This window comes from Vulpes lagopus, chromosome 6 (assembly GCF_018345385.1).
Source record: "Vulpes lagopus strain Blue_001 chromosome 6, ASM1834538v1, whole genome shotgun sequence".
Taxonomy (NCBI): Eukaryota; Metazoa; Chordata; class Mammalia; order Carnivora; family Canidae; genus Vulpes; species Vulpes lagopus.
Window position 1 is genome coordinate 97,112,924 of NC_054829.1, and position 15,507 is coordinate 97,128,430.

At 38.5% G+C, this 15,507-nt stretch overlaps 1 long non-coding RNA gene across 1 annotated transcript in view; it reads left to right on the forward strand.

Moving 5' to 3' along the window:
- Positions 1-66: 66 nt before the first annotated feature.
- LOC121493662 overlaps positions 67-15,507 on the forward strand; it is a 30,919-nt gene continuing 15,478 nt past the window's right edge. Inside the window, exons 1-2 of the long non-coding RNA XR_005988522.1 lie at positions 67-194; positions 6,594-6,639. This is a non-coding gene — a long non-coding RNA (uncharacterized LOC121493662). The remainder of the gene's footprint in view (positions 195-6,593; positions 6,640-15,507) is intronic.

The window sequence follows — 15,507 nt, forward strand, 5'->3', positions numbered from 1 at the left end:
GGGGCGCGTCCGCGCATGCTCACGGGGTTTTGCCTCTGAAGCTGGGAGGCTTTCCGCGAGGCTCGGTGGCGGCGGCTCCACCGGCTGCCTCCGTCCGCCTGGCGGCGAAACTTCTGTGTCTGGGAGCGGTTTTTTCCTCTTGTAACTTTAGCCCAGGCAGCGTAAGAAAGGCTTATGAAGGAGAGATATGGAAGGTGAGGAACCAGGAATTTCACTGGAAGCACGTGAGAAATGGAGAGGACTGTATGTACCATCTTGTGCTCTTAATGCACGCTTCGTCCGCCTTGCGTCAGGAAATGACACGAGTAAGACCTAGCGCTTGGAAGAGCTCTCTACTGAGGAGAAACTGAGCTGGGAGAAGAGTGATAAAGGGGACACAAAGGAGGTACTCCTTGGGGAACTTCCCAGGCTCTATTACATTAAAAAAAGGTTTTTTTGGTATTTTTTTTATTGGAGTTCAATTTGCCAACATATAGCATAACACCCAGTGCTCATCCCATCAAGTGCCCCCCTCAGTGCCCGTCACCCAGTTACCCCCACCCCCCGCCCTCCTCCCCTTCTACTATCCCTTGTTCATTTCCCAGAGTTAGGAGTCTTTATGTTCTGTCTCCCTCTCTAATTTTTCCCGATCACTTTCTCTCCTTTCCCCTTTATTCCCTTTCACTATTATTTATATTCCCCAAATAAATGAGACCATATAATGTTTGTTAGTCTCTGATTGACTTACTTCACTCAGCATAATACCCTCCAGTTCCATCCACGTCAAAGCAAATGCTGAGTATTTGTCATTTCTAATGGCCGAGCAATATTCCTTGTATACCTAAACCACATCTTCTTTATCCATTCATCTTTCGATGGACACCGAGGCTCCTTCCACAGTTGGGCTATTGTGGACATTGCTGCTAGAAACATCGGGGTGCAGGTGTCCTGGCGTTTCATTGCATCTGAATCTTTGGGGTAAATCCCCAACAGTGCAATTGCTGGGTCCTAGGGCAGTTTTGTTTTTAACTCTTTGAGGAACCTCCACACAGTTTTCCAGAGTGGCTGCACCAGTTCACATTCCCACCAACAGTGCAAGAGGGTTCCCCTTTCTCCGCATCCTCTCCAACATTTGTGGTTTCCTGCCTTGTTAATTTTCCCCATTCTCCCTGGTGTGAGGTGGTATCTCATTGTGGTTTTGATTTGTATTTCCCTGATGGCCAGTGATGCAGAGCATTTTCTCATGTGCATGTTGGCCATGTCTATGTCTTCTTGGGTGAAATTTCTGTTCATGTCTTTTGCCCATTTCTTGATTGGATTGTTTGTTTCTTTGCTGTTCAAAGTTCTTTATAGATCTTGGATACTAGCCATTTATCTGATGCGTCATTTGCAAATATCTTCTCCCATTCTGTAGGGTGTCTTTTAGTTTTGTTGACTGTTTCTTTTGCTGTGCAGAAGGTTTTTATCTTGGTGAAGTCCCATTAGTTCATTTTTGCTTTTGTTTCCCTTGCTTTCATAGTTGCATCTTGCGAGAAGTTGCTGTGGCTAAGTTCAAAAAGGGTGTTGCCTGTGTTCTCCTCTAGGGTTTTGATGGAATCTTGTCTCACATTTAGATCGTTCATCCATTTTGAGTTTACCTTTGTGTATGGTGTAAGAGAATGGTCTAGTTTCATTCTTCTGCACGTGGCTGTCCAATTTTCCCAGCACCATTTATTGAGGAGACTGTCCTTTTTCCAGTGGATAGTCTTTCCCCAAGCTCTATTCCAGGGCTCTGGAAGGGTGAGTAGGGCTTATGGCAGTCTTAGATCTGTCAGAGAATTGAGATCACAGGGCAAATCAATGATGCCAGAATTGGAGAGCCAGGTGAATTCAGAGAATCACAACTTATTGGAGAGAAACCTACCTCTGGCAGAACCAATATTGGTATTGGAAAATATGCAGTGTAGTTGATGAATTGCTGGAGTCTTATTGTGGATAAGTTTGAGAGTTAACTCCGGAGAGATCTAGTCATTGGGGATCCTCACACTTTTGTAACTTCAGCGAGTGTGCAGGGCTTGGCCTGTCAGCTATCAGAATTGAAACAGGGTCTTGGGAAAGTTGCTCAGTGGGAAGGATGAGAAGGAGGTTTTGTTTTGGCTTATTACTTGAACCTAATGGAAATGAAAACACAACAAAATTTGTGTCATATAGTGAAAGTAGTGCTTATAGGAAAATTTATAGCTTTGAATGTATGTATTGGAAAAGAAGAAAGATAAAAATAATTTTCTTACATATTCCATTAGGAAAGTAGAAGAAGAAGAACATATTAAGTCCAAAGTTAGAGAAGAAAAGAAATAATGAAACTTAGAGTAGAAATCAGTGAAATTAAAAATGAATCAGTTGGGCAGCCCTGGTGGCTCAGCGGTTTAGCGCCACCTTCAGCCCAGGGCCTGGTCCTGGAGACCCGGGATCAAGTCCCACATCAGTCTCCCTGTGTGTAGCCTGCCTGTGTCTCTGCCTCTCTGTGTGTCTTCATAAATAATTAAAAATCTTAAAAAAAAAATTAATCAGTTGAGAAACGCAGCAAAATCAAAGTCTGGTTCTTTGAATAGATAATGAAATCGATAAACCTCTAGCCAGGCTAATTAAGAAAAAAGAGAGGAGTACAAATTACTAACATCAGAAGTGAAAAGGGAACATCACTACAGACATCATGGATCTCCAAAGAATAATAAAGTAATACTGTGAACAACTGTATGCCCACAAAATTGATAACCTTATATCAAATGGACAATCCCTTACAAGACACAATCTTTTTAAAACTCACAAAGAAAAAATGGATTATTTGAATAGGCTTATATCTATTAAAGAAAATGAATCAGTAATTAATAACCTTCCAAAACAGAAAGCACCAGCCTCAAATGGGTTTACTGGTGAATTCTACCAACTGTTTAAGGGAAAAGATTATGCCAATTACCTATAATTTCTTCCAGAAGATAGAAGCAGAGGAAGATAGATATTTACTAATTAGTTCTATGAGATCAGCATTACCCTAATACCAAATTTAGGCAAAATGATTACAAGAGAAGAAGACTACAGATCAACATCTCATAAACCTAGGTGCAAAAATCCTCAACAAAATATTATCAATTTGGATCAAATTTATAAGAAGAGTTATATGGTATGACCAAGTGGGACTTATTTGATGTATGCAAGGCTGGTTCAACATTTGAAAATCAATTAGCATAATCTGTCATATCAACAGACTAAAGAAAAGAAGAAAAGCCATGATACTATCAATAGATGGAGAAAAAAGCATCTGACAAAATCTAACACCCACTTGTGACAAAAACTCTCAGGAAACTAGGAATAGAAGAGAACTTTCTCAACTTGATAAAGAATATTTACAGCAAGTCTACAATTAGCAATATAATTAATTAAGAGAAACTATAAGCTTTTTCCCAAGACCAGGCACAAGGCAAGGATGTCCTCTCTCACGCTCATTTTCAATATCATACTGGAAGTTCTAGCTAACGCAATAAGACAAGAAAATAAAAAGTATAGTGCTTGATAAGGAAGAAAGAAAGCTTTCTGTTCGCAATTGACATAATTACCTACGTAGAAGTACTGAAAGAATCCACATAAAGCTCCTAGATCTGATTGGTAATTATACCAAGTTTGTAGGGTGCAAGGTAATAGACAAAAGTCAATTACTTTCCTATATGCCAGCAATCAACAAGTGGAATTTGAAATTAAAAACACAAGGCTATTTATATTAGCTTGTGAAAAAAAAGAAACACTTAAGTATAAACCTAACAAAATATGTATAATATCTATATGGGGAAAACTGCAAAACCCTGATGAAAGAAATCAAACAAGAACTAAGTAAATGAAGAGATATTCCATGTCCACAGAAAGACCTGATATTGCCTAAATGTCAGTTCTTTCCTACTTGATTTAAAGATTCAAAACAATCCCAGTCAAAATCCCAGCAAGTTATTTTGTTATCAACAAACTGTCTAAAGTTTATATGGAGGGGCAAAATACCCAGAATAAATCAACCCAACATTGAAGAAGAAGAGCAGAGTCAGAGAATAACACTACCCAACTTCAGAGAATAACACTACCCAATAACACTACCCAACACTACCCAGTGCTTACTATAAAGCTATAATAATTGAGACAGTGTGGTATCAGCAAAAAATAGACACATAGATCAATAGAACATAATAGAGTCCACAAATGATCCATGTAAATGTAGTGAATGACTTTTGACAATATAGCAAAGAAAATATGCGATATACAATACAAGAAACAATGTTTTAAAAAATGATGCCAGAACAGCTAGATATACACTGCAAACAAACGAATCTAGATACAGACCTTCATCCTTCAGAGAAATTAACTCAAAATAGATCATAGACCTGAAGTACATGCAAAAATATAAAACTCCTAGAAGATAATGTAAGAGAAAATCTAGATGACCATAGGTATGGCAATGATTTTTAAATATACCAACAGTATGACCCATAAAAGGAATGATTGATAGCTGGACTTCATTAAATAAATTTGTCAAGAGAATGGGACAAGCCACAGACTGGGAGAAAATATTTGCAAGGCATGTTTGATAAAGGATGGTCTTCCAAAATATATAAAGAACTCTTAAAACTCTACAATAAGCTAAGAACCCAATTTTTAAAAAGGCAAAGTATTTGAACAAATTCTTCATCAAAGAAGATGTATACATAGCAAGTGAGTATGAAAAAGTACTCAACATGTCATTAGGGAGTTGAAAATCAAGACAATAAGATACTACCACACAACTCTTTGGTCAAAATCCAAAACAGAATACCAAATGCAACAGGAACTCTCATTCCTGGTAGGTGGGGATGCAAAATGGTATGAACACTTTGGAAGACAGTTTGACAGTGAACATATTATTTCCATACTACCAGCAATCATATTCCTTGATATTTACCCACATGAGTTGAAGCCTTATATTTGCACAAATTTTATAGCAGCTTTATTCATAATTGCCAAAACTAAGAAGCAACTGAATATCCTTTAGTAGGTGAATAAACTGTGGTTCGTCTAGACAGTGTCATATTGTCAAGTGCTGAAAAGGAATGAGCTATCAAGTCTGAAAAGACATGGAGGAATCTTAAATGCATATTACTAAATGAAAGAAGCCAATCTGAAAAAGCTACATACTGTGTAACTCTAACAATATAACATTCTGAAACAGACAAAGCCATGGACACAGTAAAAAAAAAAAAAAATTTCAGTAGTTGCTAGAGGTTAGTGGGGAGGGAGGAATGAATAGGTGGAGTAGAGAAGATTTTTAAGGCAAATTCTGTATGATACTGTAATGGTAGATGTCATTATACATTTGTCAAAATCCATAGAATGTACAACACCAAAAGTGAACCCTACATAGAGTGTGAACTTTGGGCGATAAATGATTTGTCAGTGTTTATAACTGTAGCAAATGTACCAGTATTGTGGGACATAGTGATAGTGGGGTAGGTTGTGTCTGTGTGTGGTGGCAGCTGATACATGGGAACTGTGTTCAGTTTTGCTGTGAATCCTAAAACTTCTAAAAAAAAAAAAAAATATATATATATATATATATATATATATATATATATTTTTTAAAAGACAGGAGTTACAAGTAGATGTGGAAGTCATATCTATTTTCTTTGAGAAGGAAAAATTGATACAAGATTAAATCAAAGGCCCTCAGTTTTATTAGGGAATTAGATAGTGTGGACTAGATTAGAAATAACCTAACCAGATACAGGTGATGTTTTCCAAACACAGATCACAAAATGGGCATAGCAGCAAAAGATAGAAGTAATGGGGAACATCAACCTCCAGACATCATTTAGTTAAATTCTTGTTCTATGTTGCTCTCTCTTTCATCTAGCAGAAGAGAGTAAACAATGAGTTTACTGCTCACTTGTATTGGATTCTGACTTCCAAGAAAAAAGTTCAGTTTATTTTGAACTGAAAGACTCATTAGGTGAAAATGACCCATAATTTTAGGTTTTATAACAGACAAGTGAGTGTACATAGTCAAACATTTAAAGGAATGGAAGCATATTTCATAGAGCTTTGCTAGAAAAGTAAGTACTGAATAAAATGAAAGAAGAGTTCATGAAGCCATAAGTATCTCTGCATTGTCAAAGGAACTGCCCCCCCCCCCCCACCCAGTTCTAGTTGGCATTGCTTGGGTACATACTCCAGTTGAGAGGCAGAGACAACCCTTGCTATAGACCCTATGAATTGGAACAGGAAAATTGTCTGAATTGAAGGAATCCTTAGATGAGGGAACCAGAAGTGGCTAGTACTAATTCTGTTAAATCTAAGGTTCCAAAGCTACTCAACAAACCGTTTCTCTTGGGAAATACACATAAACATAGCATACAGAGAAGATGGATATCAAATTTGCAGCCACAGATCTGAATTATGTTGTGCAATTTTTCCTGTTATTTTTCATTACCAATAAATCTCACAGAATCGGGAGGCAGAGACTTCTCAGGTGGTTCTGTGATCCCAAAGAAGTAAATTTTCTTTGTGTAATCATATAAGTTATTCCTTATTGTAAGTAACCTGACCTTATCTTTTCCAAACAGGAATTTTGGAGACTCTGGAAAACCTGACAGGTTGGAGAAGTACAAGGTATAATTTCATGATTAAGGGTAATAGGAAATTAAAATGGGGCAGCTCGGGTAGCTCAGTGGTTTAGTGCCGCCTTCAGCCCAGGTAGTGATCCTGGAGACCCAGGATTGAGTCCCACGTCAGGCTCCCTGCATGGAGCTTGCTTCTCCCTTTGCCTGTGTCTCTGCCTCTCTCTCTCTCTCTCTCTCTCTCTCATGAATAAATAAATAAAATCTTAAAAAAATTAAAATGGCACTTTTCATATTGTCTCAGTTTTGACTAAGAACTTCAAGGCTAAACAATATAGGTACCAAAATCACTCCCACATTCTAAGGCAAGGTACTAGCCTACCTTATGTAGGACATGCTAAGACACAGACAGTTTCTTCTGCCAGCATTAGCTCCTCTCTTGTTTCTGAGCTCTGTAAGGAAGGGCAAAGAATTCCTGAGGAAGGGCAGAAATAATTGCAAGGCAGGATTTCTTTGGGGAGCATTGCCAGTGTTCTATATATGCCCTCCCCACCTGGTGAGAGTGATGGAAGCACTTCTTTCTCATGTGAAGCCAAGAGAAGAAAACCACTCAAAAATCTTGAAATATGTTCTCTGGAACCTGAAAGACTCACGGTCTGGTATCTGAAATAATAAAAAACACTAGGCTAGAGACTGGCTAGAGCAGTCTGTTTGGTGGCAGAATGAAGTAGAGCAGAGCTTAGTGGAGTCAGATACTCAGGTTTTTTTTCCCATGGACCAAATGTGGATCCTGCAAAAGGATATAGTTGTAGACAATCTTAAAAGAAACTTCACCAGTAAGATACACCTGGTGAAGGTAGGTGACCCTGGTGGGAGTCAAAGGCTGAAGGCAGAATCTTAGTTGGCTGGTTGTGGAAAGAATCCAACTTATAAAGGAATGGATCTACCATCCATTCTCTCCTGACAGGAGATCCCCAGTCAGGTGGAGGGTTCTTTGTCAAACCCACAGAAATTCTCTTCTCAAGAAGGAATCCAGTATCTAAAAGGTGCTACACCCACAGAATATCAATATCAGATTGCAGATGAGATGAGCACTGGGTGTTATACTATGTGTTGGCAAGTTGAATTTAAATAAAATATTTTTTAAAATGGAAAAAAATATGACTGCGTCAGTAGTTATCAGTGGTCATGTAGAATACAGTCATTTCCTCCAAATTTCTGCTCCCTTCAAGTCTGGAAAATGGAGGGGGCTTGAGTAGTAGCTAGCAAGTGGTGAGAATTATGGAGTATGAACAAGAGAAGAGGCATTCCTTCAGAAGCATTATTCCTTCAGATTTAATTTGCAGATTTAATTTTCTGGCACAGCAATGGCAGCCAAGCCAGTGGTGGTATCCTGTATCCAGGGGTAGTATTGTGGTTCAGTCTGTAACATCTGGAGCCTGATGAGATCAGTTCTGTAGCATAGGCTTGGACATAAATTTCAAGCTGTATATCTCTGAAAGTGTTTTCAAGTCCTCTTGATAATATTATGACCCAACCAATATCTTTTAAATAAGTTCCTTATCATTTTAAATTAGCCAGAATTGATTTCTGTGACTTGTGATGAAATCAGTAAAGGCAGTACTAGGAATTTTGCAAGAAAACAGACAATCGGTGGCTTAATCTGGGATTAATTACCTGACCTGGTTGAGGCTGGAAGCAGTGAAAATTTCAGTTGATTCTAAGGAATATCTCTGGGTATGCAGGGATGGATGAAACAGTTAACTAAAAAATCAAATCTGATTTTCTGGAATGAAGTATTGGAGGCAAAGCCTTGGGGACTACTTGGTTTTTGCTATAGAAGAATATTAAAGTGCATGAGTCATTCAGAGCCAGAGAGGGTAGGTGGTTGGTTCTAAAAGTGCTGGATGCCTTTCTTTCTTTCTTTCTTTCTTTCTTTCTTTCTTTCTTTCTTTCTTTCTTTCTTTCTTTCTTTCTTTCTTTCTTTCTTTCTTTTCCTTCCTTCCTTCCTTCCTTCCTTCCTTCCTTCCTTCTTTCTTTCTTATTTTCTGTTGTCTGCTGAAGCTAGGGCTTCTAGTATTATCATATGGTTTCACTTGTATGTGGAGTATAAGAAATAACACAGAGGATCATAGAGGAAGGGAAGGAAAACAAAAGGGAAGAAATCAGAGAGGGAGACAAACCATGAGAGACTCTTAATTACAGGAAACAAACAGGGTTGCTGGAGGGGAGGTGGGTAGGGGATGGTATAACTGGGTGATTGGGATTAAGGAGGCCACGTGTTGTGATGAGCACTGGGTGTTATATACAACTGATGAATTACTGAACTCTATATCTGAAACTAGTGATATACTATATGTTGGCTAATTGAATTTAAATAAAAAAAAAGAAAAAGTGCTAGACAGTTTAATGAAAGAGAATGGTAACTTCTGGTTGTTCTGTGATGTCAGGGCTGTGGTTTAGCTGCTCTGGTTTGTTTTTCCCATCATGGTTGTAAGATGGCTGCTTCAGTTCCAGCCTGTCATGTCCTTACAGGACAACACTCAAAGGTAGGAAAGAAAAGATCTTCCTTTTAGCTCTCCTTTTTTTTTTTTAAATCAAGGGAGAAATTATTCCCCAAAGCCCTCTAATAGACTTCCTTTTATGTCTCACAGAACAGAGTCATATATCTATCCTAAATTAGTCACTAGCAAAGGAGAATGGGATTAGTTTAACTCTTGGGGCTGAAGGAGACTCCCACCTTCCCTGAGTTCATTATTGCCTGTTTCTTGAATGACATTGAGGTTCTTTTTGTTTTTTGTTTTTTTTTTTTTTTAATTTTTATTTATTTATGATAGTCACAGAGAGATAGAGAGAGAGGCAGAGACACAGGCAGAGGGAGAAGCAGGCTCCACGCACCGGGAGCCCGACGTGGGATTCGATCCCGGGTCTCCAGGATTGCGCCCTGGGCCAAAGGCAGGCGCCAAACCGCTGCGCCACCCAGGGATCCCTTGAGGTTCTTTTTGTAATAGAGAAGTGAGGAATGGCTAATGAGTCAGCAGCCAGTGTGGACAACACCATCTGTGGGCAGCTCTCACCTGTGATACTGTGACCTAAAATCTGCCAGCTTTGAGTGGAACCTAGAGCAAGAGAAGTTCAGCTGGTCTAGACTGTTACGAGAACAAAAGTCTTGATGCTTTCCTTTATGGACTGACTGTTTTTTAAGTGTCTATGGCAAGATGTTGTATGGAGCCTATACAGGCTCAAGTAGTAGAACTATATGGAGAACCTAGAGTTTTAGAGCAAAGAAATGCTCTCCTTAGTCCTGCTTATGATTGAAAATGTCTAACTGTGACATGCTGGGTGATCATGCTATTTGAGTTTCTCACCATGAACTAGGTGTTATTGGATCTACAGAATTATAAGCCTGCACATGCCCCAGGAGGATGGCATTATCAAGTGGAGTTATGTATATAGGACTGTATCCATACAGATCCTGAAGGCCCAGTAAATTGCCTGAGCAAATGACTCACAGTTCATTCCACTGTTGCTTCCACTCCTATATGGTAATAGAGGAGAAAGAGAATCTCAGCTTGGTTTACAATGCCCTGCACAAAATTCAGGCAGTTGGTAGAGGTAGATTTGGGAAATCTTACAGAGATACAGAACTTTAAGAGTTAATGTATATCTCTCTTTAAATTTTTTTTTAAAAAGATTGTATTTATTTAATTGAGAGAGAGAGCAAGAGAGCATGAGTGGGAGGAGGGGTAGATAGAGTGGGAGAAGCAGATGCTCCACTGAGCAAGGAGCCCAATGTAGGGCTTGATCACAGGACCCTAGAATGACGTGAACTGAAGGCAGATGCTTAACTGACTGAACCACTTGGGTGCCCCTATGTATATCTCTCTGAATCTTCTTTGACAAGAATGAAATGGCCTGAGATATGAATCTACATTGATTAATAGGCAGTAATTAGTGATTTGGTCAGATAGGGACTTGAAGGAATGAGGTTATAAGATTGGTAATAAGGAAATCTGATGAAGAGATAGGTGGCTGGAACTTTTATACTACATGAGCACTGTATGTGAGAAAATTTTTGTTCCATGTAAATCTCACCAAAAGGTATGATTTTGGAAGAGATTGTTAATTACCAGGTGAAGAAGGTGACCCAGTCTGGGGATATTGTTTAGCAAATCCCCCAAGTGTTTGCTTAGTAGGCTTATACATGTAGTGCCCATAGGCATGAGCATAGGCTCAAGAGCATAAACATTCCTTACCAAGGGTGTTCTGGCTCTGCCACTTCTGAGTGCTCAGATTGATAGCAAGGTCTAACAACCCTGGATCCCCCAATATGATATAATATCTAAGCCATTCTGTCACAGATTGTTTACATTGGATTCCTTTCATCATGCAAGGGGGCAGAAATTTGTTCTCACTGGGATCTACCCTTATTCCAAATGTAGAAATTTTTCCTTATTATATACTTGTATCATCATCCATGGATTTATTAATATAAATGAAACATGGATTCAGACTATCAGATTAAAAAAGAAAATATAGCAAATACATACACTTTTAGTTACTCCATTATTTCGAAATAATTAATAATTCTACATTGTACCTGTGGAGGGAAAGGAAAGTGCTAAGGATTCTCTTTTAATTTGGCAGAAACATTTAAAGACTGCTTAGAAATACACAGATATCAGTTACAATATTATTACCAGGTAAAAATCTTGGCTATAATGAGCAGAATTGCAGATTCCTCTTGGAGGTTATTTTCATGGAATAAGGCAACACTTTTTAAAGTCTTTAGAGTTTTACAAGACATTTTGGTTCAAATAGCACTAAATTAACTGAGAATGGATTTCTTTTAGAAAAAAACAGAAGACGTTCTAGTAATAGTTGTGAATATTCACACATGTTTTCATATTACTGAGGAGAACCAACAAATATTTTTGGAAACCTTTAAAAAATCTTTTTTCAGGGGCAGCTGGGATGGCTCAGCGGTTTAGCGCCGCCTTCAGCCCAGGGCATGATCCTGGAGACCCAGGATCGAGTCCCACATCTGGCTCCCTTCATGGAGCCTGCTTCTCCCTCTTCCTGTGTCTCTGCCTCTCTCTGTGTGTCTCTCATGAATAAATAAAATCTTTTAAAAAAATCTTTTTTCAGAGAAAATAAACTTTTTTTTTTTTTGTAGCTAGGACTATTTTATTTTCTCTTATTTTGAAATAAATATTGAAATAGTTCAAACATAGAAAAGTATATAGAGTAGTATAATAGATAGGCATTTAGGTACCAGTGACCCAGATTTAACCATGGGCAAATATTAACCAGAGAAAATAAATGTATTTTAAAAAAAATTTTTTTTCTTATTTTTTAAAAAGATTTTATTTATTTATTCATGACACACACACACACACACACACACACACACACACACACAGAGGCAGAGACACAGGCAGAGGGAGAAGCAAGCTCCATGCTGGGGACTCCATCCCAGGACTTCAGGATCATGCCCTGGGCCAAAGGCAGGCGCCAAACCGCTGAGCCACCCAGGGATCCTGAGAAAATAAACTTTAAAAAAATTTTAATTTCTGTGTATTTAACATGCAGTGTCATATGAGTTTCAAGTATACAATATAGTAATTCAACAGTTGCTTATATTACTCATTGCTCATCAAGGTAAGTGTACTCTTAATTCCCATCACTTATTTCACCCATTTCCCCCACCCACCTTCCCTCTGGTTTGTTTCCCATCTGTTTGTTCTCTATAGTTGAGAGTTGGGTTTTTGGTTTGTTTCTTTTGGAAATCTTTTTAATACCTTATCAAACCAGGTTTTTAAAGGTAGCTTATGATGCAGAATTTTATTTTATTTTTTACCTATCCGCACTAAGGGATATCTCTTTCATCTCTTTCTTAGACTCCTTTGGTTAATTATAAACGTTTTTATTTTTAAGGTCAGGTTCTGAAATTTTATTAGCTACATTGTAAGTAGACCTATAAAACAAGTTTTATTGGTAGAAAGGATAAAAAAATGTTCTTTAATAGCAATAAAATTAGAGGATATTGTTTTTCTTCTATATTTTAAAATGCCTACTTATGCTCATAATTTCCTTCTAAAAAGACCTTGAAACTTCAGAGAAGACAAATGGTCTATCTTTGGGTTAAAGTGATAGAATTATAGAATAAGAGCATTCCAGAAAGGAAATATTTAAGAATTTTATACAGCTCAATATTTGTCAGTGATGGGGCAGGCTGACTAAAGAGTAAATATGGCCTACATTTAGTCTTTTATTCACACTTGCATGTGGAATATTGACTGTAAGTATATTTAGAGGTATTTAATTAGGAATAAAGAGGACATGGTGTTATAGGAGACAGGATTATTCTAGCTGTCTTCAGCTACCAGAGGGACTAAACTTTCTGATGCTGTGGAGAGCAAAACTAGGAAGGCAGACCTTAGTTTTAACCATATAAGGAAAAAATTGACCTATGAGGGGTTTAATCCAGGGTTGACTGATCACCTGTTAGGCATATTTTAAAAAGTGATTTATGTACTTAATTTAGAATTGGAAAATATCCACTTTCCTTGACCTAAGTTTTTATTTTGAAAAATTTTGCAATTTTAGTATTTGAAAAACAGGACAATGGATACCTCTATGTTTTTCACCTAGGTATGCCAATTAATATTTTTTTGTCACATTTACTTTCTCTCTCTCTCTCACACACACACACACACACACACTACACATTTTTTTTTTTATGATAGTCATACAGAGAGAGAGAGAGAGGCAGAGACACAGGCAGAGGGAGAAGCAGGCTCCATGCACCGGGAGCCCGACGTGGGATTCGATCCCGGGTCTCCAGGATCGCGCCCTGGGCCAAAGGCAGGCGCCAAACCGCTGCGCCACCCAGGGATCCCACACACTACACATTTTTTTGATGATCCATTTGAAAGGAAGTTGCAAATCTCATGAAATTTACCCCCAAATTTTTCAGCAAATATCTTCTACTAGGGTCATTCTCCTACATGTTACCATCCATTCTTAAGATAATGTTCAGTTTGAAGTTTCTGTGAACCTCTCATAAGCAAGTGAGAAAAGTAGTGTTTCTTTGCCCTGTAACACAGGATTTATTCGATGAAATTAATAAACTTTGCCCTGCCTACCTCATAGAGCTCTTTGCTTGGAGGCCCTGCTATCAGCAAGGCACTCAAAGAATATGAAACATGGCCTTGCCCTCAAGAATTTATGGGCCAGTGAAAATTCTGGAGAATCACATGGAATAATGCACATGAAAGTACTTTCTAAAATGTCAACTATGATATATGTGAAAGTTGTTATTCTCTCCCTGAATCGTTTTTTCAAGAAAATAGGATCTAGTAGATGGGAAAAAAATGTTTTAAACAAACACCAGAGGGCGCTGTAGTAGCATATAGAAAACAACGACCAGCTAGGATGCTCAAAGAGTGATTATACTTTAAAACTGCATTTTTTTCTTGCCAGAAAAATATACTGTGATTGTGTTGCCTTCTACATTTAAGTATTGTTCACCCTATTAACTGACATTCTTAAAGTTTTGTAATAATTTCAGACTGAAAAAGCATGAAAAAAATAGACCTGAATATTTTACTATGTTAGAGAATCAAAACCTTTAAAATTAATTTTTCTTCCCTTTGGAGGGGTCAAATTCGTTTTTTTAAAAAATAATTTATTTATTTATTTGTTCATGAGAGACACACACAGAGAGAGACAGAGACCTAGGCAGAAGGAGAAGCAGGCTCCTCGCAGGGAACCTGATGCAGGACTCATCCCAGGATCCTAGGATCGAGCCCTGAGTTTAAAGCAGACGCTCAACGGCTGAACCATCCAGGCGTCCCTGGAGAGGTCAAATTCCATTCCAGTTTTGTTTCAGTAACTTGGAATCCTAGAAATACTGATTTGTGTGTTGTCCCTAGTATTTTAAAAAGTAACACTTAAAATTGAAGAGCAAATTTGAGAGCCCTTAGGAGAAATAGATAACTGTCAGTAGCTTGCAGATTTATTTTTATGTTTTTAAAGTGCAATTTTTAGGGATTCCTGGGTGGCTCAGTCAGTTAAGTGTCTGACTCTTGATTTCATCTCAGAGCATGATTTTTAGGGTCCCGGGATTGAGCCCCAAGTCAGGCTCTCCACTCAGTGGGGAGTCTTGTCTCCCTCTTCCTCTGCCCCCTCCCTGCCATACTCTGTCTGTCCAATAAATAAATAAATCTTGAAAAAAATAAAGTGCAATTTTTAAATGGAACTGTGGAGGCCGAGAAAATTAAGGCCATTCCACTTCAAGTTCAGCGTTAGCACAAGTACAGCCATCCCAGGCCCCTGTGAATAAGAGCTGAACTTTACCTTACTTCAGTTACAGGAAAAAAAAAAAAAAAACAGTTTACAGCTTAACACCCTAGAAAGCCCCATAGTAGAATAAAAACAGAGCCCAAGCCAAGGGCAGGAAGCCCCTATTAGAATGAGAACAGAGCCCAAGCCAGTGGCAGGAAGCCCCATATTAGAATAAGAACAGAGCTTAATGCCCTTGAAGGCCCCATACCAAAATGTAAACAGAACTTGAGGAATTGCTCCACCCCTTCTGGAGGTCCCCTAGACCAGCCCTTAAAACTAAGCTAAATCCCATCTGGGGTCCAAGTCCCTGCTCTGCTGTGTCGGGTACACTTGGACCCAAGCTCAAGCTTGTAAATAAACCCTCGTGTGCTGGCATCGGTGTCGGCTCCTTGGTGGTTTCTCGGATTCGCAATCTTGGGCACAACAGAACTTTTCTGCACATTGCCAAATGGTTAGTGGTACATGATTTTAGTTCCTGGAGTATCCTATAGATTCAGCATTCATTTATCATTTTAAGAAAGAAATGCTTGGGTGACTTCGGAATTAGGTGTATGTTTTGGAGAATTATACT